Here is a 16158-nt window from a genome sequence, read left to right as displayed (position 1 = left end):
CTAGTTATCAACGTGTCAACTTTCCTGCCTTCGCCGGTTCAATACGCCCGCCTAAGCTCGCCTACCATCGCCGCCGCGGACCTGAAAAAATTCGCCTAAGTTATCAATAAATCTGTCAAAAAGCTGCGCACCAAGTACGGGGCGATGAGCAGCGGACTGTGAGAGTTATCACTGATCTGATCTCGCTGCTCTTCGGCTTTTTTACAGCTTTATTGCTAGCCTGTCACTAAGCACCCACACTAAACTACACTGTTCTACCCCCTATACCAGCGCCCCCGGAGCCTCCCGCAACTCAATAAAGTTATTAACCCCTAAACTGCCACTCCTAGACCCCGCCACAACTCTTATAAATGTATTAACCCCTAAACCGCCGCTCCCGGACACCGCCGCCACCTACATTCTACCTAGAAACCCCTATCCTGCCCCCCCTATACCGCCTCCCTCTATAATAAAGTTATTAACCCCTATCCTGCTGATCCCGCACCTCGCCGCAACTAAATAAATAGTTTAACCCCTAAACCGCCGCTCCCGGACCCCACTGCAACCTATATTAAACTTATTAACCCCTAATCTGCCCCCCCTACACCGTCGCCACCTATAATACATTTATTAACCCCTATCCTGCCCCCCCTACACCGCCGCCACTGTAATAAATTTATTAACCCCTAAACCTAAGTCTAACACTAACCCTAACTTAAATATTAATTAAATAAATCTAAATGATATTTCTATTATTAACTAAATGAATCCTATTTAAAACTAAATACTTACCTTTAAAATTAACCCTAATATAGCTACAATATAAATAATAATGATATTGTAGCTATTTTAGGATTTATTTTTATTTTACAGGTAACTTTCAATTTATTTTAACTAGGTACAATAGCTATTAAATAGTTATTAACTATTTAATAGCTACCTAGCTAAAATAAACTGAAATTTACCTGTAAAATAAATCCTAACCTAAGTTACAATTACACCTAACACTACACTATACTTTAATAAATTATTTCTATTTAAAACTAAATACTTACCTGTAAAATAAACCCTAAGATAGCTACAATGTAATTAATAATTACATTGTAGCTATTTTAGGATTTATATTTATTTTACAGGTAACTTTGTATTTATTTTAGCTAGTTAGAATAGTTATTAAATAGTTATTAACTATTCAATAACTACCTAGCTAAAAGAAATACAAAATTACCTGTAAAATAAATCCTAACCTAAGTTACAATTAAACCTAACACTACACTATCATTACATTAATTAAATAAATTAACTACAAATAACTACAATTAAATACAATTACATAAACTAACTAAAGTACAATAAATAAAAAAAGCTGTTACAAAAAATAAAAAAATAAGTTACAAACATTTAAAAAAATATTACAACAATTTTAAGCTAATTACACCTAATCTAAGCCCCCTAATAAAATAACAAAGCCCCCCAAAATAAAAACATTCCCTACCCTATTCTACATTAAAAAAGTTCAAAGCTCTTTTACCTTACCAGCCCTTAAAAGGGCCTTTTGTGGGGCATGCCCCCAAAAAAACTGATCTTTTGCCTGTAAAAGAAAAATACAACCCCCCCCCCAACATTAAAACCCACCACCCACATACCCCTAATCTAACCCAAACCCCCCTTAAAAAAACCTAACACTACCCCCCTGAAGATCACCCTACCTTGAGTCGTCTTCACTCAGCCAAGCCACCGATGGAACCGAAGAGAAGATCCGGAGCGGCAGAAGTGATCCTCCAAGGGGCGCTGCAGAAGTCTTCCATCTGATGAAGTGATCCTCCAGGCGGTGCTGAAGAAGTCTTCCATCCGGGCAATGTCATCTTCCAAGCGGCGCTGAAGAAGTCTTCCATCCGGGCGATGTCATCTTCCAAGCGGGGTCTTCAATCTTCTTTCTTCAGGATCCATCTTCATCCCGCCGACGCGGAACATCCTTCTTTCCCGACGGACTCCCGACGAATGAAGGCTCCTTTAAGGGACGTCATCCAAGATGGCGTCCCTTCAATTCCGATTGGCTGATAGGATTCTATCAGCCAATCGGAATTAAGGTAGGAAAAATCTGATTGGCTGATTGAATCAGCCAATCAGATTGAAGTTCAATCCGATTGGTTGATCCAATCAGCCAATCAGATTGAGCTTGCATTCTATTGGCTGATCAGAACTATTGTATCTAGTTAAAATAAATTTAAAGTTACCTGTAAAATAAAAATAAATCCTAAGATAGCTACAATATCATTATTATTTATATTGTAGCTATATTAGGGTTTATTTTAAAGGTAAGTATTTAGTTTTAAATAGGATTAATTTAGTTAATAATAGAAATATTATTTAAATTTATTTAATTAATATTTAAGTTAGGGGGGGTGTTAGGGTTAGTGTTAGACTTAGGTTTAGGGGTTAATAATTTTATTACAGTGGTGGCGGTGTAGGGGGGCAGGATAGGGGTTAATAAATGTATTATAGGTGTAGGGGGGGCAGATTAGGGGTTAATAAGTTTAATATAGGTTGTGGCGAGGTCCGGGAGCGGCGGTTTAGGGGTTAAACTATTTAGTTGCGGCGAGGTCCGGGATCGGCAGGATAGGGGTTAATAACTTTATTATAGAGGGCGGCGGTATAGGGGGGGCAGGATAAGGGTTACTAGGTATAAAGTAGGTTGCGGCGCTTTCCGGGAGCGGCGGTTTAGGGGTTAATACATTTATTATAGTTGCGGCGGGGTCAGGGAGCGGAGGTTTAGGGGTTAATATGTATAGAGTAGTTTGCCGTGGGCTCTGGGAGCGGCGGTTTAGGGGTTAACATATTTATTATAGTGGCGGTGGGCTCCGGGAGCGGCGGTTTAGGGGGTAATAACTTTATTTAGTTGCGGCGGTGTAGGGGGGGGGCAGCTTAGGGGTGTTTAGACTCGGGGTACATGTTAGGGTGTTAGTTGTAGACAGCTCCCATAGAAATCAATGGGATGTCTGGCAGCAGCGAACATGAACTTTTGCTATGGTCAAACTCCCATTGATTCCTATGTGATCCGGCGGCGGATTGAAAACCAGGTACGCTGGGCCGGAAAAGTGCCGAGCGTACCTGCTAGTTTTTTGATAACTAGCAAAAGTAGTCAGATAGTGCCACACTTGTGTGTGGAACATCTGTAGTGACGTAAGAGTCGATCTGCGTCGGACTGAGTCCGGCGGATCGAAGCTTACGTCACAAAATTCTACGTTTGCCAGTCTCTAGCCTTTGATAACTAAGGCGAATCAGCCTCGCCACAAATACGCTGTAGAATTCCAGCGTATTTGAGGTTGACGGCTTGATAACTAGGCCTCATAGTCTTCTGCTCAGTCATACCAAAAAAATGTTTTTGTAATGTCAACTTAAGGACAAATGTATTAACGTCCAGGACTGTTTCAAAAAGGTTGAAGTGAGCAGATTGCACAAAGTTTAGACCTTTAGAAAACAATTTGATTTGTGTGGCATCTAGAACTGTACTAGACAGATTTATCACATTCTGATCAGCACTTATGTTTGCTTGTTCTGTCCTTGTGATCTTGTTATATATTTTCTCTGTTGATTTTTCTTCTCTTGTTGATGATTGTAGTATCTGTGTGTGGGCATGCTGGTTTTTCCATTTGCCCCCGCCCACCTCTATGTGTTTTTTTCGTTTTCCTGGAAATATCAGGGGATCCTCGTTTTTTGATTCCTTATTTGAGGTATCTGATACCTCTATTTCATTTGGTAATTATAGCACTGTAGGTGTTTCCTCCTCTGTTACAATTTTATTGTCAGATGAATCAATTTCATATTCCGTATTGGAGAAAGTCACTGATTTGTCACTTTTGCCAGCTTTTTTCTGATTTCTTTTGAAAAATCTAGATCTTATTCTTGGCTGTTCATGATGTGTCCATCTGTACATCTGTTTTGAATCATAGTCCTCTTGTTATTTAACAAGATTTAAATTGCCATATTTCTTGTTTAAAGGTGTTCATACTGGCTTCAAATTATTTGTCATATTCTCTAAAATCCTTGTGAGTTTGAAATTCTTTTAATTTACTTTGCACATCCTTAATCTCTTGTAATAGTTCTTGTCTTTGTCTTTTTTATGATCCATTAATAGATCCATTAATGCAAAAGAACAGGCATCCAAAATACTATTCCACTTAGAGACAAAATCAGTATCATATACTGCAAAGGATGGAAATTTTCTAATACGCAGTCTTCTTGGTATACGTTTGTCATTCTTGTATATTGTGAATGATTTTATGTCTAAGTCCAATTTGATGTCCTTTTTTCTCAATGCATCTATTTCATAGAATAAACTGTCAATGGTGTATATAATTTTCATTATAGGAATCAGCAATATCTTCATTAAAATTTCTCAAATTAGCTTTCTTCCTGTGCATGATCCATTTTGGAATGTTTAAGAAATTGTTTAGTGTGCTTATGCTTTACTCAAAATTTGTGTGTTTATCTATACAAAGAAGTCTTTTTAAACCCACCTCATCTTCAGCCGTTAAAGAGTCCAAAATCAGTCCTTTCTAGTTTATAGTGGAGTACAGGTGTGCACCTTTTTAATTTGTATTTATTGTGCATACATTTGAAGAAATTCTTCTTTTGAAAAATCGTTGTTTGGACACCTCTAGGATCACATAGGCAGCTTTACACAGTATAACAGATACATATAGAAAAATACAGAGGAAAAACTGTGTAATAGCGCATATAGATGTATAAAAATTAATTTCGGTAAACATTTTCAATCTATTAGGTTACCTGACTTAAACTGTGCATTGTTTATACCATTTGTTATGTATTTGTAACACAATGTTGCTATAAAGGATAATTTACCTTTAAGAATTTGCTACAAAGCAGAATGCGATCTAGACTGCAATTATACAGTGACCAAGTGCGCATGTGCACGAAACATGTCTGTGTTAGGTCTTGACTGCACAATAGGTGTGTTTATTTTAAATGTGTGCTACTCCAGCTGATATGCTGCTATGCTTTTAACTCTTGAAAAATAAATTTGTTTTTTACACTTGAGGAATAGATTCTTTTGACACAGTGCGCTTATTTTTATATATATATATATATATATATATATATATATATATATATATATATATATATATATATATATATATATATATATATATATATATATATATATATATATATATATATATATATATATATATATATATATATATATATACATACATATACACAGGGAGTGCAGAATTATTAGGCAAATGAGTATTTTGACCACATCATCCTCTTTATGCATGTTGTCTTACTCCAAGCTGTATAGGCTCGAAAGCCTACTACCAATTAAGCATATTAGGTGATGTGCATCTCTGTAATGAGAAGGGGTGTGGTCTAATGACATCAACACCCTATATCAGGTGTGCATAATTATTAGGCAACTTCCTTTCCTTTGGCAAAATGGGTCAAAAGAAGGACTTGACAGGCTCAGAAAAGTCAAAAATAGTGAGATATCTTGCAGAGGGATGCAGCACTCTTAAAATGGCAAAGCTTCTGAAGCGTGATCATCGAGCAATCAAGCGTTTCATTCAAAATAGTCAACAGGGTCGCAAGAAGCGTGTGGAAAAACCAAGGCGCAAAATAACTGCCCATGAACTGAGAAAAGTCAAGCGTGCAGCTGCCAAGATGCCACTTGCCACCAGTTTGGCCATATTTCAGAGCTGCAACATCACTGGAGTGCCCAAAAGCACAAGGTGTGCAATACTCAGAGACATGGCCAAGGTAAGAAAGGCTGAAAGACGACCACCACTGAACAAGACACACAAGCTGAAACGTCAAGACTGGGCCAAGAAATATCTCAAGACTGATTTTTCTAAGGTTTTATGGACTGATGAATTGAGAGTGAGTCTTGATGGGCCAGATGGATGGGCCCGTGGCTGGATTGATAAAGGGCAGAGAGCTCCAGTCCGACTCAGACGCCAGCAAGGTGGAGGTGGAGTACTGGTTTGGGCTGGTATCATCAAAGATGAGCTTGTGGGGCCTTTTCGGGTTGAGGATGGAGTCAAGCTCAACTCCCAGTCCTACTGCCAGTTTCTGGAAGACACCTTCTTCAAGCAGTGGTACAGGAAGAAGTCTGCATCCTTCAAGAAAAACATGATTTTCATGCAGGACAATGCTCCATCACACGCGTCCAAGTACTCCACAGCGTGGCTGGCAAGAAAGGGTATAAAAGAAGAAAATCTAATGACATGGCCTCCTTGTTCACCTGATCTGAACCCCATTGAGAACCTGTGGTCCATCATCAAATGTGAGATTTACAAGGAGGGAAAACAGTACACCTCTCTGAACAGTGTCTGGGAGGCTGTGGTTGCTGCTGCACGCAATGTTGATAGTGAACAGATCAAAACACTGACAGAATCCATGGATGGCAGGCTTTTGAGTGTCCTTGCAAAGAAAGGTGGCTATATTGGTCACTGATTTGTTTTTGTTTTGTTTTTGAATGTCAGAAATGTATATTTGTGAATGTTGAGATGTTATATTGGTTTCACTGGTAAAAATAAATAATTGAAATGGGTATATATTTGTTTTTTGTTAAGTTGCCTAATAATTATGCAGTAATAGTCACCTGCACACACAGATATCCCCCTAAAATAGCTATAACTAAAAACAAACTAAAAACTACTTCCAAAACTATTCAGCTTTGATATTAATGAGTTTTTTGGGTTCATTGAGAACATGGTTGTTGTTCAATAATAAAATTAATCCTCAAAAATACAACTTGCCTAATAATTCTGCACTCCCTGTGTGTGTGTATGTATGTATATATATATATATATATATATATATATATATATATATATATATACACACACACACACACACACTTCTGAGCCCTCTCAGTCAATTTGCCTTGAAGAAGCGTGTGGAAAAACCAAGGCGCAAAATAATTGCCCATGAACTGAGAAAAGTCAAGCGTGCAGCTGCCAAGATGCCACTTGCCACCAGTTTGGCCATATTTCAGAGCTGCAACATCACTGGAGTGCCCAAAAGCACAAAAACTTATGTATATAAAAAATAGAGAGACAGGTGCACTTTCACGAACAGTTCCACAAGTGTCAGGGTGCTAGAATGTGGGTTATTATATAGCAAATAGAAGATAGTACTCTCTGGTCTTAATATAACAGAAGATTTATTTCAGTGACGTTTCGGGGAATACTCCCCTTCCTCAGACCAATGTTTAATACTATTTATACTCACCCATCAGACCCTCCCCCTGTGAAAAAAATGCCAAAGCTTGTTGCTAGGCAACCAATACTTTGTAAATAAACATACATATTGTCAATCTGTACAGTGAAACAAAATAGCCCTATATACAAACATAGAAAGATAAAAAGTTACAAATACAGAGTGTCCTTGTTTAAACTAAATGCCTATATACAGAAACATCTGGATCACACAAGCGGCATCTCAGGCATGCACAGACCTATATGTACATATGTACATACACAAAATGAAGGTTTGTACCCGTTAATATGCCTGTAGCAACTGGAATACAGATCAGTGAGAGTTATCGCAACCGGTAAAATCAGTTCAATGTACAACTGTGGTCTAACAGCCTTAATGTACTAAATATCCACTAACAATTTACAGAACAAGTTGTCACAAACAGGAATCGTTACACAATCAGGTTGCACATACCGTATAAAAGGCACTCTCACACTCTACTTGGGGTACAAAGTCTGGTGAGCAAAAGATCATAACTAGTGTCATTAACTGCAAAAGATGCGCATCAGTTGACTCAGGCAACCCAGTATAGTCAAAGGAATGTAGGTGAATAGGGCAGCAACCACCAGTACACATATGTCACGTAAGGGTCCCGAGCAGCTAGATCCGCCCCTAAGAACCATATTCAATCAAGCCCCTATGAATGCTAAACCAGGACATACCACAGACAACACGTAAGTGTATGGTCTCATATTGGCTGTGATGTACACAGGATCATAGAGACCCATAATGTAAACATGGTGCACATGCACTTGGCGCAATAAAGAAGGGGAGAGAATACATACATATTGGGGGCGCACTTATTTTCTAGGGTCAGGTGAATAAAAGTGCAAAACTAATATTGCTACCTCCTAAGGGTGCACAATCAATTACACAGGCAGCCCAATAAGATCAAAGGAGTGTGAGGGGATAAGACAAGCAACCACCGAAACCAGTGCGTCCCACAAGTGTAACAAGCAGATAGACACCCCCCCAAGAACCTGCCTCTATCACCTGATAGGCTGCTGTGGGCAAGCCCCTACGTGGGCTAGAACCTGAACAAACCATTAACACCATATAAAATAAGGCAGTGCATGATTGCTGTATGCTCCTATGTTAGCTGTGGTATATACAGGTTAATGCAGACCCACAATGTAGACATGGTCCACACGTACTAGGCGTAATAAGAAGGGGAAGAAATACATACAAATAAGGGAAGAAAGATGTATAGCCCATCCACTATTCTGGCAGGTATTTATAGTGTTAAAGGAAACAACCAATTGATGAGCCCACATGCAGAGATCAGATGGAATGTGAAATATTGTGTTCCCCCTAACAGACTTAAAATAAAGCACATGTGTGTGAGGGGATCCCAAACAGGGGTCTCGGATCCATGGACCCAACCATAAATGGGTTCTTAGGAGCATAAACACAGGTCACAGGAAATGCACAGACAATGTAGCAATGTATAGACAATGCAAAATACAAGTCATGTAAAACAAGATATATAGTTTAATCATACACAAGTCCATAAGGATATCTAGTGCAGGATTGGGGACCCCTCAGACATAGGGTTTGGCTGATGCTGTATCCAGGATTTCCAACAGAGTAGTTAACTGGCTCAAAGCAAGCTAACACCCATCAGAGGGGCCAACGAGTACATAGGAAACAATGCCAGTCAATACCCATGTTCAGGCCTCTTGGGTGGATAGTGCCCAATTTGTAAATTCATTCTGCTTCTTTTTTCAGGAGCAGTTTACCTCTATCACCCCTGTGGAATAAAGGAGGGGCATGATCAATTAATGTGAACCTCAGGTCTGCTACTGTTTGGCCATATTCCAAAAAGTGCCTTGCAACCGACTGATCACTGGCACCTTTGTCAATAGCAGTACAGATGGCGCATCTATGATTTGACGTCCATTTCCTAATGTCATCAGTAGTTTTACCAATATAGAACAGGCCGCAGTCACAGTTCAGCATATAAATTACATACTTCATAGAGCATGTGAGATAGTATTTAATGTTGAACTTTTCGTTGCTGTGTGGGTGTTGAAATTGGGTGCCCTGAAGCATTGCATTGCAAGTCACACAACTCGGGCATTTATAAGACCCCTTCTTAGTATTTGTAATTACCTTGCTGTAGCTTCCAACAGGATCTGTCTTCATAAGGATATCCCTCAGATTCCTGCCTCTCTTATATGCGATCCTGGGTGGTCCTTAACCTGTATAGGGAAGCGACTCATCAGACTCCACAATATCCCACTTGGCTTTGAGGGTGGCTCACAGTGTCCTAGTTGTTGGGGTGTAGGTGGTGATTAACTTGATCCTTTTCTGTGCGATCCTCTTGTCAATGTGGACAGCATTCAAGTTTAATATTGCATCTTTAATTAATGCATTGCTGTAGCCCCTGGTTATAAACCAATTCTCCATTTCCATCAGCTGGACTCCCTCCGCATCTCTGGAGTTTTGTTCCTTAGCACTCTCAGCATTTGTGCATGTGGGATTGCTTTAATCAGTGATGATAACTAGACGCATGCAAAAGCGTGTTGTGGTCTGTCTCTTTCTTAAAAAGTGTGGTACCCAAACCGGTATTGTACTTAAATATCCTGAGGTCAAGGAAATCCACCTCTGTGTAACTCGCAACCGCCTTGAGTATTTGTCCTCTAATGTTATTAAGTTCCTCAATCCATTTGTGAAATGTTTACAGGGTGCCATGCCAGATGACATATATGATATCGTCAATATATCTCTTGTAGAGCATCACTTGACTGTGGTTATAGACTTTAAAGATCTCCATTTCAACATACTCCATAAATAGGTTTGCAAAGGCCGGGGCCATGTTCGAGCCCATGACCGTGCCCATAAGTTGTAGAAAGAATTTCTTTTCAAACTTGAAGTAGTTCAGTGTGAGGCATAAGGAGAGAAGCTCAATGATGAAACCAGTGGGTGGTGCCACATAGGGATATTTATCCAGGCTCCTTGCCATGACTTCCATACCCATCTCATGTGGGATGATCATGTATAGACTTGCCATGTCCATACTGGCTAACACATCCCCTGGTTGTACATCTGTTAATTGTGCTAGACAGGTAATCAATGCTGATGAGTCCCTTAAGTGCGATCGCATATTCAGGACCAGCCGTTGTAATAGGGCATCGACATATGTTGCTAGAGGTTGTAGCAATGATCCATGGGCTGACATGATAGGACGTCCGGGAGGAGGATTTATCTGCTTGTGGATCTTAGGGAGGGTGTATAATATCGATCTAATGGGATACTGTGTGGTCATCCAATCCTGCAGTTTCGAATCAATCCAGTTATTAGCTGCTTGTTCGATTACTGCATCAACTTTACGTTTATATGATATCGTTGGGTCACCAGCGAGAGCCCTGTATGTGTTGGTGTCAGCCAGTTGTTTCTCAATTTCATCACGGTAATCCTTATAGTCCTGGAGTACAATAGCCCCACCTTTGTCCACTGGGCGGATCACTATAGAGGTGTTACTTGCCAAGGTCTGTATGTTTTTCCAGTCACTTGAAGTCATATTGTTCCTAGCAGTTATTATGCCATTTTCGCCCAATTTCTGTTGGACAATCCATGTGTAAGTGCGGATGCTGGGGTTTGTGGTAGGTGGATCGAAGGTGCTGGGTTTCTTGAAGTGGTGTTTAGTGCCTTCCAGTGTCTTTCCTTGAAAGAAGTCACCTAGCTTGAGTTGTCTTTGGAAACGCATGGTGTCAATATAAGTGTTAAAGTTATTTGCCACAGTGGTAGGGACAAAGGACAAGCCTTTACTAAGTACCCGTTGTTCATGTATGCTGAGAATGTGCTTGCTCAAGTTCACAGTTACATTCTCTTCCGTCTGCGTGGGAATGGGGGTCTTCTTCCATACTTCACCCCTCTGGGTGTGTGGTCGTCGCCTCTGCCTCTGGAGCGGGTAGGGGTAGTAATCCCTAAAAAAGGCTGTTCAGTGTTTTTACTTTCCTGCCCTTGACTTTGGTTCGTTGCCCTCTGATTCTGAGCCAGAACTGGTGTCCACTGTATTGAGCTGACGATGGGTATATGCCCTGTGTCGCCTCTGTCATCTGGGTTGATAATAAGCCCACTCTTCAGGTCCTAGGGTCCACCTGTATACCTTCTTTTCTTTATAATCTTCAGTCACATAGCCTAGTTTCTTGTTCTTGAATGCGACCAAGGCATTATTGTATGCGCGGAGCTGGGTGGTAATCTATTCTGTCCAGTTCTCTGTCTGGTCCTGTAGTAAGAGTTGTCCCTTGGTCATTTCAATGGTCTCAATGTCTGTTTTTTATTTCTGCAGTAAGCTTCTAACTTCATCAATCACTAGCAGGATCAAATCCAATGAGCACTTATTAAGAACTGCACGTCATTTCTTGCAGAATTCAGGATTAGGACTACCAATGGTAGGTACATTGTTAATCCTGAATCTCCTTGTAATAAGTTTTTTTCTGTGGTATTCTGAGAGATAAATACCTTGTAGTTTCAGGTCCAATTCTCGCTTCTTAAGCTTTAGTATTTGGTGGAATATTGTGAGTGTACTCTCTGTTGGATCCGCTGGGATGGTGGCTGTGGCTTGTGTCAATCTGCTTGGTTCCATGCTGCTTGTGCAAAGGGCAAGGCAAGAGTGTAAACAAGTAGTCCAGATGTTTCTGTATATAGGCATTTAGTTTAAACAAGGACACTCTGTATTTGTAACTTTTTATCTTTCTATGTTTGTATATAGGGCTATTTTGTTTCACTGTACAAATTGACACTATGTATGTTTATTTACAAAGTATTGGTTGCCTAGCAACAAACTTTGGCGTTTTTTTCACAGGGGGAGGGTCTGATATGTGAGTATAAATGTTTTCATCACTGTATTAAAAATTGGTCTGAGGAAGGGGAGTATTCCCCGAAACGTCACTGAAATAAATCTTCTGTTATATTAAGACCAGAGAGTGCTGTCTTCTATTTGCTATCTCTAACATATACTGTATATATATATATATATATATATATATATATATTAAAAGATAAAGAATTTGGGTGCTATTTCAGTTACACTATATATGGGGCAAAACAAAACCACTCAGAATTTTTTAAAAAAATGCAGCCAATAATTTAATCAATTAAATAGTTGCTTTGTTTGATCATAACCCCCCCACACACACACACCACAAAAATGACCACACTCACTGGGTAAATTAACAGATTAACAATTTTTAATGTTACACTTCTGAGGAATGGGCGATTGTCCCCAAAACGTCACATTAAAAATTGTTCATCTGTTTATTTATCAAGTGAGTGTGGTATGTTTGTTTTGAGGTAAGTTGCCCCTCTTTTAGTGCGAGTGTGTGTCTCTAACATTTTCTGGATATACATATAGGGGCATATTTATCAAGCTCCGTATGGAGCTTTATGCACTTGGTTTTCAGGGAGCCTTGGGGCTCGCCGGAAACAGAAGTTATGAAGCAGGAGTCTAAAGGCCGCTGCTTCATAACTAGTCCACCTGCTCTGAGGTCGCGGACAGAAATCAACCCGATCAAATACGATCGGGTTGATTGACACCCCCTGCTAGTGGCCGATTGGCATTGCACGATTGGCATTGCACCAGCAGTTCACAAGAAATGGTGGTGGTGGAATGGTGGTGGAATGATAAATGCCGACAGCGTATGCTGTTGGCATTTATCGATGTGCGTCAGACAAGATACGCTACTTTGTATCATGTCCACTCCCACATTGATAAATATGCCCCATAATGTAATATTGTTGTACACAAATACAGAAAGACATCTAGCTCCTAGCTTTTTCAGTTGGCTCCTAGATTTTAGATATATTTGTCGAGCACTGTCAGGTCTTTAAAAACCAAGGAGCCACTGGCTACTTGAATTTTAGCTGACTCCTAACTTTTTGGATTATTTACTATAGATCTATACACAAATATCACTGTGTTGCCCCTAAAATTATGACTCCTAAATATTCTTACTGGCTCCTAATTTTAAACTGATTTGTTGACCCCTGTATTACTTATAATCTACATTCAAGTTTTTCTTTTGAGGGCAATATCAAATTATATTTATAGGACAAAATAAATTTCACATGTGTGTGTCTTTCTACCAAAAATATCAGAGTTCACAATATTTTTTTATGTAGTGGACCAAAGAACTACATTTTATATTTTCTTCCACTGGCTACAAAGTTTGTTGATGTGCTTGCTGCTACTTCTAATATTGCTATTGTTTACCCAAAACTGTGTTTAAACCCAACAAAAACGTTAAACACATAATCTCCAGAAAAGCAATACAGTGTCGGTAAACATGTCCTATGAGTCAATCCGGGTCTGCACAGATGTGTATTGCTGTCTCAGAACTTACTTTGACTATGTGTTTAACTCTTTTCCAAGAAGCTAACACACCTCTGTGCAATCACTAGTGCAATAATAAAATGCCCTAGCACAGTCACAGTTTATGTCCCTTTAAATAGATTTTTCTTTAGAATATTTTGCATTAAAGGTTTAACATGCTTTGTATTTGTTATACATATACGAGAAATTGTGTACATTAGTTCATTTGTCACTGTAGAAGTTATTTCAGTTATTTCTTTCATTCTAGAGCAGAGCTCAACAAACCCAGGCCAAGCTGGATTTCCCTCATGGCTATTGGCTAAGAGGTGGAAACGTCACCTCTCAGCCAAATAGTGTTCTGCCGTGGGCTGCCTTAAGCAGCTCAGCGCAGCAAACGCTGCTAAGAAATAAAGGGGCTTTCAGAATAAAGTATTTTATACTTCATGAATGAAAGTCCCCTTTATTTGTTACAATGGTAAATCCTAGCGTTTCATAAACGCTTGGATTTACCATTACTTTAACCCTAGTGATACCACAATGTACCAGCTTGTTGTCAGTTAACCCTAGTGATGCCAGGTTGCTTCAGTTACCCCTGGGCCAGTTAGTTACCTACCTTTTGCAGCTTGCGCAACAGTGAGCTCAAGCCCCTGGAATGTTTTGCTGGTCAGTTCCTCCAGGGTAAAGAAGGGCAATGACTGTGGGAGCCCTCCTGAACAAGATCCTGCCAGTCTATGTGCCAGGGGGGCCCCTAGGCCAGCTGGGCTTTTGGTAACTGATGGTTTGCAAAACTTTGCTGAGCCATTAACCCTTACCCCACATTACTTATTAAACAGTCACTGACTGTCACTCACACAGAGGCAGACTTAGCCTGTCTCAGTAAGACAGTCATGACTCACTTTATTTAAATATATATATATATATATATATATATATATATATATATATATATAGTATTGGAAGAAAGAAAAACGAGGAACTGCAGGCTCTGTTTTCCAAAGTGGTTAGTTTAATGAACAGTTTAGTAAGATACACAGTCAGTGTGCAGGGCTGGATCTGACGCGTTTCCCGCATGCTCACATGCGCTTCATCAGAGATATTAAACATCTTCCAGTTTAACCCAACAAATGTCGACAGCCTGGGTGCAAAGATAAGGCAGTATGCAGGAACAAACGTTTGCACTCACAGGTCTTTTTTAAAATTTTTAATGTGGAACGTTTTCGGGGTATTACAACCCCTTCATCAGCATGCTGATGAAGGGTTTGCAATACCCCGAAAACGTTCCACATTAAAAAATTTAAAAAAGACCTATGAGTGCAAACGTTTGTTCCTGTGTGTGTATGTATGTATATATATATATATATATATATATATATATATATATATATATATATATATATATATATATATATATATATATATATATATATATATATGTATGTATACAGTATATGTGTGTGTGTTTCCAGGGGTTTGAGCTCACTGTGCTGCAAGCTGGGTGTGTGTAATGGAGCTCAAATAAAATGTAATTGGTATGGGGGTAGGGGAGGGCAGTGCGGTGGGTGGTATTGTTGGGGGGGGGGTTATGGTGCTGTGGTGGGGGATTGTGGGGGGGTATCAAAATGCACCTTCGCCTGTGTAGACAAAAATCCTTGCACTGGCCCTGACTTTCAGCCAGATTACGAGTTTTGCGTTATGGCTGGCTCGCTAATAACTAGCAAGTTATTTTCCCCGCTCACATTTCACTTATTAACCCCTAATCTGCCGCCCTCAATGTCGCCGCCGCAACTATACTAAAGTTAATAACCCCTAAATCTCTGGCCCCCCACATCACTAACACTAAATAAATATATTAACCCCTAACATAACCCTAAATCTAACCCTAATCTAACCCTAACCCAAACACCCCTAACTTTAACATAATTAAAATAAATCTAAAGAAAACCTACTATTAATAACTAATTCATATTTAAAACTAAATACATGCTTACCTGTAAAATAAACCCTAAGCTAGCTACAATATAACTAATAGTTACATTGTATCTATCTTAGGTTTTATTTTTATTTCACAGCTAAGTTTGTATTTATTTTAACTAGGTAGACTAGTTAGTAAATAGTTATTAACTATTTACTAGCTACCTAGTTAAAATAAATACAAATTTACCTGTAAAATAAAACCTAACCTGCCTTACACTAAAACCTAACATTACAATAAAATTAAATAAATTAAATTAACAAAATACAATTATCTAAAGTACAAAAAATAATAAACACTAAATTACACAAAATAAAAAAAGAAATTATCAAAAATAAAAATGAATTACTCCTAATCTAATAACCCTATCAAAATAAAAAAAGCCCCCCCAAAAATAAAAAAACCCTAACCTACACTAAACTGCCAATGGCCCTTAAAAGGACCTTTTGCGGGGCATTGCCCCAAAGAAATCAGCTCTTTTACCTGTAAAAAAAAATACAAACAACCCCCCAAAAGTAAAACCCACCACCCACACAACCAAACCCCCCAAATAAAATCCTATCTAAATAAACCTAAGCTCCCCATTGCCCTGAAAAGGGCATTT

General features: G+C 39.1%; 1 protein-coding gene across 1 annotated transcript in view; it reads right to left on the bottom strand.

Annotated features, from left to right (window-relative positions):
* Positions 1-16158, bottom strand: part of DOC2B (double C2 domain beta) — a 1640761-nt gene that overhangs the window by 252558 nt on the left and 1372045 nt on the right. The window lies entirely within an intron of this gene.

This window comes from Bombina bombina, chromosome 3, assembly GCF_027579735.1.
Source record: "Bombina bombina isolate aBomBom1 chromosome 3, aBomBom1.pri, whole genome shotgun sequence".
Lineage (NCBI taxonomy): Eukaryota > Metazoa > Chordata > Amphibia > Anura > Bombinatoridae > Bombina > Bombina bombina.
The sequence above is the reverse complement of the archived record's forward strand: the minus strand, read 5'-3'. Positions and strand labels throughout refer to the sequence as shown.